This window comes from Netta rufina (genome assembly GCF_964035555.1).
Source record: "Netta rufina genome assembly, chromosome: 1".
Lineage (NCBI taxonomy): Eukaryota > Metazoa > Chordata > Aves > Anseriformes > Anatidae > Netta > Netta rufina.
Genome location: NC_140123.1, coordinates 193,054,325 through 193,064,755, shown reverse-complemented (window position 1 = coordinate 193,064,755; position 10,431 = coordinate 193,054,325). Strand labels below are relative to the sequence as shown.

General features: G+C 42.7%; 1 protein-coding gene across 3 annotated transcripts in view; it reads left to right on the top strand.

The window, feature by feature from the left end:
• Positions 1-1,374: 1,374 nt before the first annotated feature.
• KMT2E (lysine methyltransferase 2E (inactive)) overlaps positions 1,375-10,431 on the top strand; it is a 65,205-nt gene continuing 56,148 nt past the window's right edge. For 2 of the 3 annotated variants that reach the window (XM_084297675.1, XM_084297673.1), the window contains exons 1-2: positions 1,375-1,735; positions 9,379-9,438. The gene's annotated coding sequence lies outside the window, so the exon portion shown is untranslated. The remainder of the gene's footprint in view (positions 1,736-9,378; positions 9,439-10,431) is intronic. The other variant, XM_084297674.1, reaches the window with a different exon arrangement.

Genomic DNA, 10,431 nt, shown 5'->3' with positions numbered 1-10,431 from the left:
CAGAGACACACGCACAGGAGAGTTAGACAGGAAAAAATACCCATAGACTCCGCCATGATCACAAGACGTTTAATCGCCCCCCTCCTCCCTCAGGCTCAACGCCCCGTTACAGCCGCCTCCTCTGCGTCCAACCAGCCAGCGGATCCCTTCACCTCGGCTCCCTCCTGCCGCAGCAGCAGCTCTTTAGAGCCCCAAACTCTCTCTGCCCGAGGTGTGGGGGGACGCTAGGCTATGGCGCTGCTGCTAACTGCTTCTCCAGTCACCCGCTTGTGGCGGCTCCATCGAGGCAGGGTAAGGGCTGCCAGCCCAGCTTTTATCTGGTGCCCCGAGTTTGCGCACTGAAGGAGGCTCGCTCAGCCCCTGGTGGGCGTCGAATGAAACCCCAGCCGCCGCCTCCCCTCCCTCGCTCAGCCGCGGCGCTGGAGGGGCTGAGGCCGGGCAGGGACGTGGCGGACGGAGCCGGGGGCTCGGCTGGAGCCCTCCTGGGCTGCCCGCTAAAGCCAGACCCTACCTTTCTCCCCGTTCCCTACACGGGAAAATCAGCCCCGGCTATAACTCGTCCCGGGCCCCGGCGGAGAGACAAAACGCCGTCAGCCAGCGCGGCCCCGCTCGCCTCACACGCCTCGGGGAAGATCCCAGCCTCGAGTGCCCACCACGGGGGAGCCGCAGCCCAAAGCCTCCGTGCCGCCTGCCAGACGGGCCCAGTGCAAACCTCCCGCTCCCTCCCCTCGCTCGTCGCCCCCCTCCTTCCTTCCTTCCCCGCCCCTCCGGTGAAGCATGTCCGAGACCCCCGGGGCTTTGTCGTATACGATTTTAATGGCCAAAACGCACCCCTCGGGTTGAGATCCGCCAAGGATAGGTAGGGCCGAGCGGCATGCCGGGCGTGAGGAGGAAGCCGAGGCGGAGGCGGGGGGGGAAGGGGGAAAGAAGCAGCAGCCGAGGACGGAGTTTTAGCGATCCTGCCCCAGAGGATGCAGCTGTGAGTCAGACATCCTCCCGCTGCCGCCCGCCGCCACCACAGCCGCTGCCCCTCCCCGCCCGCGCCTCACGGAGCAGCCCCCGAGAGCAGCCCGGGCTGCTCCCCTCCTCCACCACCACCACCACCACCACCGCCCTGTATCGCCGAACAACTTCTCCCTTCGCCCCCCTCTCCTTATTCTCGCCCACCCCCGCCCCTCGCTCCGCTCCCTCGGCCGCGGGGCTGAGTTGCAAAATGGACACGGAGGGCTCGGCGGGCGGCGGGCGCGCAGCAACAGCAGCAGCAGCAGCCCACAAGCAAAATGGCGGCCGCTTGGCTTCGCCTTGGTAACCCTGCCCCTGCCAGGCGGGGCGGGTGAGCCCCGTGCAGGGGGAGGGAGGGGAGAGCGGCCGCCATTTTCCCCGAGAGGCAGTGACATAGAGGGGAGCGTAGGAGGCTGCGAGCAGGGAGACCCGGGAGCAGCGGCAGCGGGGTTTGTACGCAGGTCCCGAGGCAAAAGGCGCTCCCCGGCTAGCTCCCTGTAGGGTTCCGTGCGCCGAGCTGGTTCCTGAAGGGGGAGGGGGGGCTCTCCTCTTCCTTTCCTTCTTCCCTTTTTCTTTTTTTTTTTTTTTTCCTTTCGCCCGGGTCTGCTGAGGAGGGGGGTGAGTCCTGCCCAGGGCAGGGACATCCGCAGTGGGGCAGCGGCATTGTTTTGGTCGGGATAGGAGAGGGGCTCGGCTGAGGGGTCCTGCTGCCTGGCCTGTGTCACCATTACAGGTGAGTCTCGGGTTGTTTCTGAGGGGTTTTACCGGGGGTGCCTCAGGGAGGTGGAGGGGGGGGAGGGGGGTGGCAAAAAAAAATAATAAAAAAAAAAAAGAAAAGGGGGAGCAAAATGCGACGGGGACGCCTCGTTGCCCCCGGGGTGGCAGGCTCCCACCTCCCCCTCCGAAACGTGCTGAAATTCTCCTCAAGTTGTCTTCAATTCGCTTTTCCTTTTGTGGGGTTTGGCTCGAAAATGGCAGGCTGTCGCTATATCTTGTGAATATGGCGGGTTACTGTAACTGGAGGAGCTGAGGAGAATTTTTTGGCAGTTCTGCCAGATTTATGCATTATGCCTGGAAAAAGAGCCAGGAGGGGCTATTATGTGACAACGTACGCTTCCTCAGACTGGTGGTTTTTAAGAAGGGGTTTGTGTGTTATTGGCACTGCGTATTGAGTTTTATGAAGCTTAGGGAAGCCTATTCTCTTCCTCCATCCTGTATATTTTTGCTTTGTGATACTAAAATGGCTCGTTATAGGCCTAATCTCGCTGACTTCCACACCCCCGCCTCCTTCTCTGCCTCCCTGCTAATATCTCAGCTTCGTGGTGTAACCTGGACGAACGGAAAGCTGTCCTAAAGAGTTTCTGTGCCAATTTAAAAGGGGATCATTCTCTCCACCCCCTTTCTTGAGGTTGTAAGTAGTTATACTGGTGCATCCCTTTCTTGCTTCGGTTTCTGTAGCCAGCGTTCGTGCTCCTTGGCTGGCATATTTTAATCTTCAGGAAATAAAGGCTGGTGGAGTAGACCCTATCGCTGCAGACATAGGGGAGGAGAAACAAACGGTTCACTGTGTAGTACTAAATAGGGTAGAGAAACATAATATAGTCTGATTATAAAGGTCCTGTATTCCCCCATACTTGGCCATTAGGGAACGTGCGGTGGCGAAAAGCCCCGAGGTCCCTAACACAGTACATACTACGTGTCGTTGAACGCAGAAGCTTAGTGCTGCATCTAGATTTAGGAATATTTTAGACTGTTTATTTACAGTATCTTAAAGGAATAATAATGAAACGTTCCAGTTATTCAGGGCTCAGGTCGGAGAAAACAGCGATATATCCATGGCTGTACTTATAACGCGTAATTAATTGATTATAATCATGATACTTTTGAAGTTACTTTTCAAAAAATGTGGAGCAAATTTTTTAATTTCCCTCTTTTGTCCTTTAGAGATTCTAAAAATGGCGGCCTCAGGCTGATGTTGTGGTAATCTAATCAGCTCGGGTCCTCCACACCCCATGCAGTGCGTTTGTCTGCAGCATATTAGAGTCTTATTCCGTGGAAATGAAAAGACCGTTCCCTTCAAATAATGTACAAAACATCTCTTGGCTTTACTGCGATTTAAAAATGCTGTGTTCCAGCTGATTAATTTTATTGGTTATGTGTGTGAAAGGCAAGTGAACGAGACCACTCTTGTCGGGGAGAAGGGGGGTGGAAGAGGCAGCAGACTCAGGCGGCTTCTTTGAGGGGTGTGTATAGATTTCTCTAAGGTAATACGTGTGTCGTCGAATAATTTGGAAAAGCTCCGGCGTTGGTGGTGGTGGCTGTGTATCCGTCCGTCGCATTATCAACCTAAAAGCGATAATATTTTTCAAACTAAAGAGGAGATTAAGATCGCTGAAACAGTCAGCTAAATTCTTTGTGGAATCACGTTTGTGAACGTCATGGTCATCTCCCAGGAAATACCTCTGCTGGACGTTGGGGTAGTAATTCCATATATTCGTAGTTCGAGAATACGAAAACTTAATACGGACTGAAATAATGCATGCAAGATTATAACCTGTTACTCTATTAAGATGCAGAATTTCTTCTGCCACCGTAATCTTAGTATTCGACGTTTTCTTTCATTTATATTGCATATTGCTGTATAAAACGTGTATGGTAATATACGTACAAATAATTAAGTGAAAGTGCGGTGCCGAACCTCTAATTTTTTTCTGAAATGAAATATGAACCTTTTAGTATCACCACTATAAATATGTTTGGGTGGGGGGAAGGGAAGTCACAAGGATTTGTTATTCCGTAGTTGGTGTAGTGTACTCTGATACAAACTATGGAGACTGTGAGCTATATGTTCAAACAACAGCAACAAAAAAGAAATTCATATTTGTCGCTTTGGTTTTTGTATGCCTGTCTTTAATCTTGTCATTGGTTTAATGAGGTGTGAGTTTGAATTCTAGTATAGCTTTGGAACCTTCTGGATTTAAACAATCAAAAATAAAGTACTGAAATGGCAAAACCGTCTTCAGTCTCTGAAGAATTCGAATTTAGATACCGTTCACATACAGAGCAGCACTGATGTTGGTGTAAGGTATACCTGAAGTTCCACAGCAAGATGGTAAGACTTTCAGCGGTCCTAATGCGTGCTTTTCATGTGTTTTGAGGCCAAAGGCTGAGTGATTTCAACCACCAAGTGATGCATTAATGGTCCAACAATGCATGCTCCCATCTTGCCCTCCTCATATTATATGGACTTGATCTTTTTTTTTTTTAAATAAGCCATGTCTTACTCTCATCTTATTAAAAAAGGATACAGTTTTAAAGACTTTGTATGAGCATTTTTAGAAAATTCTTGCCTTTTTCTTTTTCTTTTTCTCTTTCTAGGTTTAAAACCCCTCTTCTCTTATTTTTTCAACGTTACAACTTAGAGGGCTACACTGCTCTACTTCATGGCCTCAGTCATGTTCTTGGGCAGATGTCCAATTCAAGATTAACATTAGAAGAAACAATTTTGTACAGTTTACAGAAAGTGTCACTGGGGAAAAATTGAGATCCAAAAATTGGAATACCCCAACTCAATTTTTACAACTTATCTCACAGATCACAAATTTTATGCGTTAAGGCCCTTTTGGGAATTTTGAAATCTTCCAGTTTTTCTGTGTGTTCTAGTGAGTCACTTTGTGACTCAGTTTCTCCATTTGTAAAACAGATCTGTGATCTGAAAACAGGCTTGTTTAAGGAGACAACATTACAAAGGAAATTCTGCCCTTATTTTTTGAATTCCGCTGATGTTGGTTGGTTAAAATATATTCATTAAAAATGAAATGTTCCCCCAACCTACTAGCAGAAGTTCTTGAAAGAGAGGTTGGAAATCAGAATTCTTGAAAAGGTTTCTGATTTACAAACGTTTTGTTACAAATGCAATTTTGTAAATGTTAAAATAATATGGATGTTAGGCAAATGGTTTTAGCGCTATCTTCAAGCTCTTCGTATCTGAAGGAAAAATCTGCTCAACTGTCATAACTATGCATTTTGGGTAAGCTTTTTTGCCATCTGGGAAGTTTCAGAGAGGAAAAAATACTGACTTTTAAAGCTGTAAGTATCCAGGGAAAGTTTCATTTAGTACCAATATTCAGATTACTGTTAGGAGTTGCATTACCTCATGTCTCTGGTTTGGTTTCAACACAACTGGGTTAATCTGTTGGAGTGAAATACAGAAAACAGCATCGCACTGAAGGCTGATCCCAGTTTGATTTAAGGACAGCCTTAGTTTTGTGCTCATGCTGGTTTTAGTAAGACTCCTTGTGGGTTTTAGGTAAGGAATGTTGTATGTTACTGAAGAATTATGCAGTTGTTCTAAATAGATGAATCTGTTAATGAAGCTCTAACAAACGTATTCTGCTGTTTTCATATAAAATTCTAACAAAATTGAGTTGGGGGATGTAGATACGAAACGAAAGCCAAATCAGGCTTCTGGAGAGATCCTAAGGAAATCCAGCTATGTTACTGGTCTTGTGACTTCCATACAAACGATCATTTGTGAATCTTTCAAAAGCAAATTTGGTTGGACAGTGTTTTTGGAGTAGGTACTGCTGTGTTCAAATGTTTCCACTGTACAAATAGTAGTTTCTATCACTAAGAATAAAGCTTGCTTTTTTTTTTTTTTTGTACAGAGATACCTTACTTAGTTCATGTAGAATGTGAATTACTTTTTGTTTTTTTTTGAGTTCTGTATTATTTACAATGTTAATTGTGTTGGCCTTTTGAAGGGTGTGAGGTGAATGTGCCTAACTACCACTGTTCACAGAGTCTTCTACTTAGTGGAAAAAAAAAAACTTACCCATAAAAGTGAACCTAATCACTTTCAGGATCCAAAATTCTGCTCATGACCTTCATACTACAAAAAACCCTGCTATAATCACGTTCAAAGACAGAACTGTTGTTACCTTTAAGGCATAACAAACAGCTTATTTAAAAGAAACCTTGTCAAGGTTTCATATACTTGCTAGCAGATACTGAGATAATTTTTATTTCCTCTTACAAATCTTAATATATTAACGTGGTGTTAATGAAACTGGAAAGGTTTTAAGCTCTGCAGGTTGTTAGAAAATCTTAATAATTAAGGTTGTCTGCAAGCCTTTGAAGAGAGTTTTGTCATACAAAGTGGGTTCTTTAACATCTCTGGCTTAAATGGTTTTCATTTGTCATTTTTTTTTTAGTAATTAACAAATTTGGTAAGAATTATGGTAAATCGGTGTCCACGCAAGTTGTGTGCTGCAAAAGTACAAAAAAAAACCAAAAAAGTAGATTGAAGTAGCATGCAGGCTGTGTCCTGTCTAGGTAAAAATGTGTGTTAATTTTGCATATTTTATTGTGAAAGCACTATCGTTCCTTTCATGTGATAGTTTATACACTGCCTAGATTGAGATGTGGTGTTGTAAAACTTATATGACACTTGCATGGGCCCAGCAGTTCTGCAAATCAGGCCAAGCATGGGAATTCCAAAATAATATTGATTCTAGTTTAAAAATGTAGTTTTAGATTAACATTTTTGAAAGATATACATATTGAAATGCTCCAATGGAAGTTGAGGTTTAGACAAGCTTTTTTTTTTTTTTGCATGTCTAGTTGTGTTTTGTGTATTGCTTTATGCTATCATAGTCTAGGTAATCATTCACTTTTATATCCTTATCAAAAAAAAAAAAGCCGTCAAGTTCAAAGAAGATGCGTGAGTAGATTCTAATGACATTATTGTAGCTTAGGTTACAACTTACAAAGAAGGGCCTATAGGCTGTTTGCTGTTTTTTTTTTTGTTTTTTTTTTTGGTGTGTGTGCTTTTCATGAACAGGTTATATAGAAAATGATTAAATATGTATCTTATGTTTACTAAATACGAATTGAAAATGTACACGGAATGGTAGGTTTGGATCTTTAGCCTGAGTAGCTCTGGATATTTAAACTGGTTCAGTGTTCATTACTTTTAACTGTTCTAATTTCTCTAGGTCTAGAGAACTTTTTTCTTTCACAGTGGGTGATGCTCTTATTTTGCCTTGAGTAGACAATAGAGCTACCTCCTAATTAGCAATGGGTATAATGGGACTGTTTTTGTATCACAAGACAGCTGATATTCCAAGTCTAGACAGTTAATCCTGTCTTAACTGTTGGTTTCAATAAACTTTTTGAGTGAGAAAATGTTTTTAGTCACTACTACTTAAACTGAAGGTGAAGGCCTGAGAATTATAACAGCTTACTTAGAGCTTTTTGGGGAAGGAATGGAGAGATTACTCCTCTCAGTTGGTTTCTGAAGGTATAATTCTAGAACTGCGAGGGAAACGATAATAACTTTATCCATAACTGATTTAAAAATACAGTCGTTACCTTACTGTCTGTAAGGATGAAGTTACTCCCTCAGATGCCTTACCAAGTAGTAATACTGCTGGTTCTTACTCTTTTTGCATACAGTCGAAATATTTGATGGGATTTTTTTTTTGTGTTCATTTAATATATATATGTAAATAAAAAGTTGTTACTGTCATTGATTAAAAACAAACAAAAACGCCCTGTGTAACATTCATATGTTCATTCTTTGTCTCTTGCTTTCCAGTCGCTTGAATCTTCTGTCATAGAGGCAATAAAAGACAAACTTTGCATCTTCTTTTTTCTCTGTTTGGCAGTAGTATTCAAAGATGAAAGCTGTATTTTGTGCTTCTCTGGCTGGGCAGAGCTTTTTTGCTGTGTTTATTCTGAGATGACGTATTTCTTATCTGTTACTACAATTAAGAATGCACACTGAGATCATGTTTGAAAACATAAATGTAAAAGTTGCAGAAAAACTCTGAATTTCTTCACGCAAATCAGTCAACATACTCTTGCAAGATAACTGCAATTGAAAACAAAACATTTTCTGTTCCCTTTAAGTAGGAAACATCTCGGTATCAGACTGTGTTTTCTGTGGCTGCCTTTGAAGGGCCCTCTCAATCTGTTCTGTTTACCTCTCCCTCCCAAAACCTTAGTAAAGAGCTTTGCAATACTGCCGTGTCGTTACCAAGAACATAGTCCAGGTTAACTTGTGTAAAAAGAACTGTGTAAAAGATCTAACTGCTAGAAGAATGAAAGTTTGTCTGAAAGAGTACAGATTTCTGACCTGTCTTGTGTTTGGATTCCTAAGCACAAGAGTGACAATCAGGTGAATGTCTACAAAATATTTACAGAATTAGAAATGGAAGCACTGTTGTGTTATTCATGCAAGTCAAATTCCATTGATAAGACAGGAGAACTGGTTTTGAAATCTGCCAAAATGAAAGGTTGGACTAGATGACCTTAGAGGTCTTTTCCAACCTGAATGGTTCTGTGAAAACATGTTGAAGTAGAAATTACTTTAGCTGAAATGTCAAACGTTGTGCAAGTCTTAACAACTTACTACTTGTATAGTAGGTATCTAATACGCAGAAGTAGGCTTCCAAGCCTTATTAAGGTGCACAGAAACATAAATTAATAATTTTACCTGATGTCATAAAGGCAGCAAAATAGGTTGTTGAAACCATTAACTATTACAAATATGTATTTGAAATATGTATTTGCAACCACACGTTCCCCTTCCACCCCCAAAGCCATACTTCCTTCTTGGAAGGAATACTGGGCCCTAGAGTAGAGTTCAGACCTTCCAGTGATTGACTCACCATTCAGTGTATCGTTATATTTATTTAAAATTATCCTTGGCTCTTACACTTACAGATGTTACAGCGTATGCTTATGGAACACTGTGTGCGTGCAGAAACACTTTACATTCTGAAATGTTTGTTAAGAATAATAGCTTATGGTAACAGGTGTAAATGGTGTTTCTTGGAGAATGATTGGTAAGTGACATATTCAAATGCCTGCATGTTTAATCAACGGTTATTTGCTGCTTCACAGTAGATAGAGAAAAATGTTTGCTGGGAAACAGCTGATGCAAATAATAGCTTAAAGATACCTTTACTGGGAAAATTATTTGTTAGTTTTCTTAATCTTTGAGTTTTACATCTCATGGTGATATAGTGCAAGATGTTAGATAGCTGAGAGTCTAGTGTATCATTCTCCAAGCAACAAGCAAAAAAAGTGGTCTTGTCTTTTATACTCATTTATAGGATGTACTTGTATTTTACAGCTCCTCGATTCTCCCCTTCAAATGACTGAATGTTTGAATGGGTAGGCCTTTCTGTAGAGAGTCTAAGAAGTATGGTAGGCAGTTTAAATTTAGAAAAAAGTATGGTATTTTCTGTATGCCTCTTCTGTTGCCACTTGTGTTCAATAAACCAGTTCCTGCTCTTTAACTTACTCTATACTTTATAACTGCATTTACCTTTATTTCCCCTCTACCACTCATTCTTTTTCTCTTCCTAGTCCCATATTTTGTTTAACTTCCACTGAAAGAAGAAAAGGAGGAGTGAAGAGAGAGAAGAGGTAAGGGGGAGTCTCCCACATGTTTTAATGGGCTGGCATAAGTACCATCATCTCAAGAATATGCAGGAGCAGTGCTCTTGGATGAGATAGCAAAGGGGAGATAGCCTACAGCCAGTGGAAACCAGTTCTAATGTATGGCAGAAATGTTGACTGACAGACTGATTCTGGGTTCACACTTAGAACGAGTTTTATTTTCACCAACTAGTTAGTGGAATGTAAGCAGTGACTTGAAGAACCAATGCTTGAATGACAGAGACTCAAGTTTTTAGTGCATGAATCTTGAACACCAGGGAAAAAGCAGATTTTTTTTGTTCCATACCCCAAACTCAAGACCACTTAATGAAGTTGGGTTGTCGTTCTAAACGTGACTGGGGTCTTTGATTATGAAGTATTGTGTTTATTGTATCAGGATGCTCATAAGTATTCCAGTAATCTTCTTGCTTCACCTGGATCATTTTGACTGTATATTGGGGACTGGATTAAAAGCAGAGCGGGAGGAAAAGCAGCCTCCCTCCATCATAGTTTGCCTGTAATGGCCTTGATTCTTAAACAAGTTGTACTGACAAAGACCCGATGACCATTAGACCAACAAATAGCTTTAAAACAAAATCTTATAGAGTTAGGAACGTAGTGCCTTTGAGATCTCCAAAGTTTAATGAAAATCCAAAAGGGGACGGATGCAGCTATGAGCGTTGTCCTTGGAGAGTTGGGGAGAAGCAGCATAATGATGTTAGCCACTGTTCGGTGTGTGTCCTGCAGACTCTCATGTGTGTAACTCCAAACCAGCCGTAGAGGTACTTTTGTTTTTGTTTTTTTTTTGGCTGCATGGCAGCACGCGAGAAGCAGCGGAGCTGGATCCGACTGCTGACAGTGCACAGGTCTGTGGCTGGCACAGGAGGGGATTGAGGGGCTTGTGGGCGAGGCCAGCACCAGTTAACATAACTTATGGGGAGGACACTGATGTGAGAGAGATACAGAGAACATGAGGTCTGT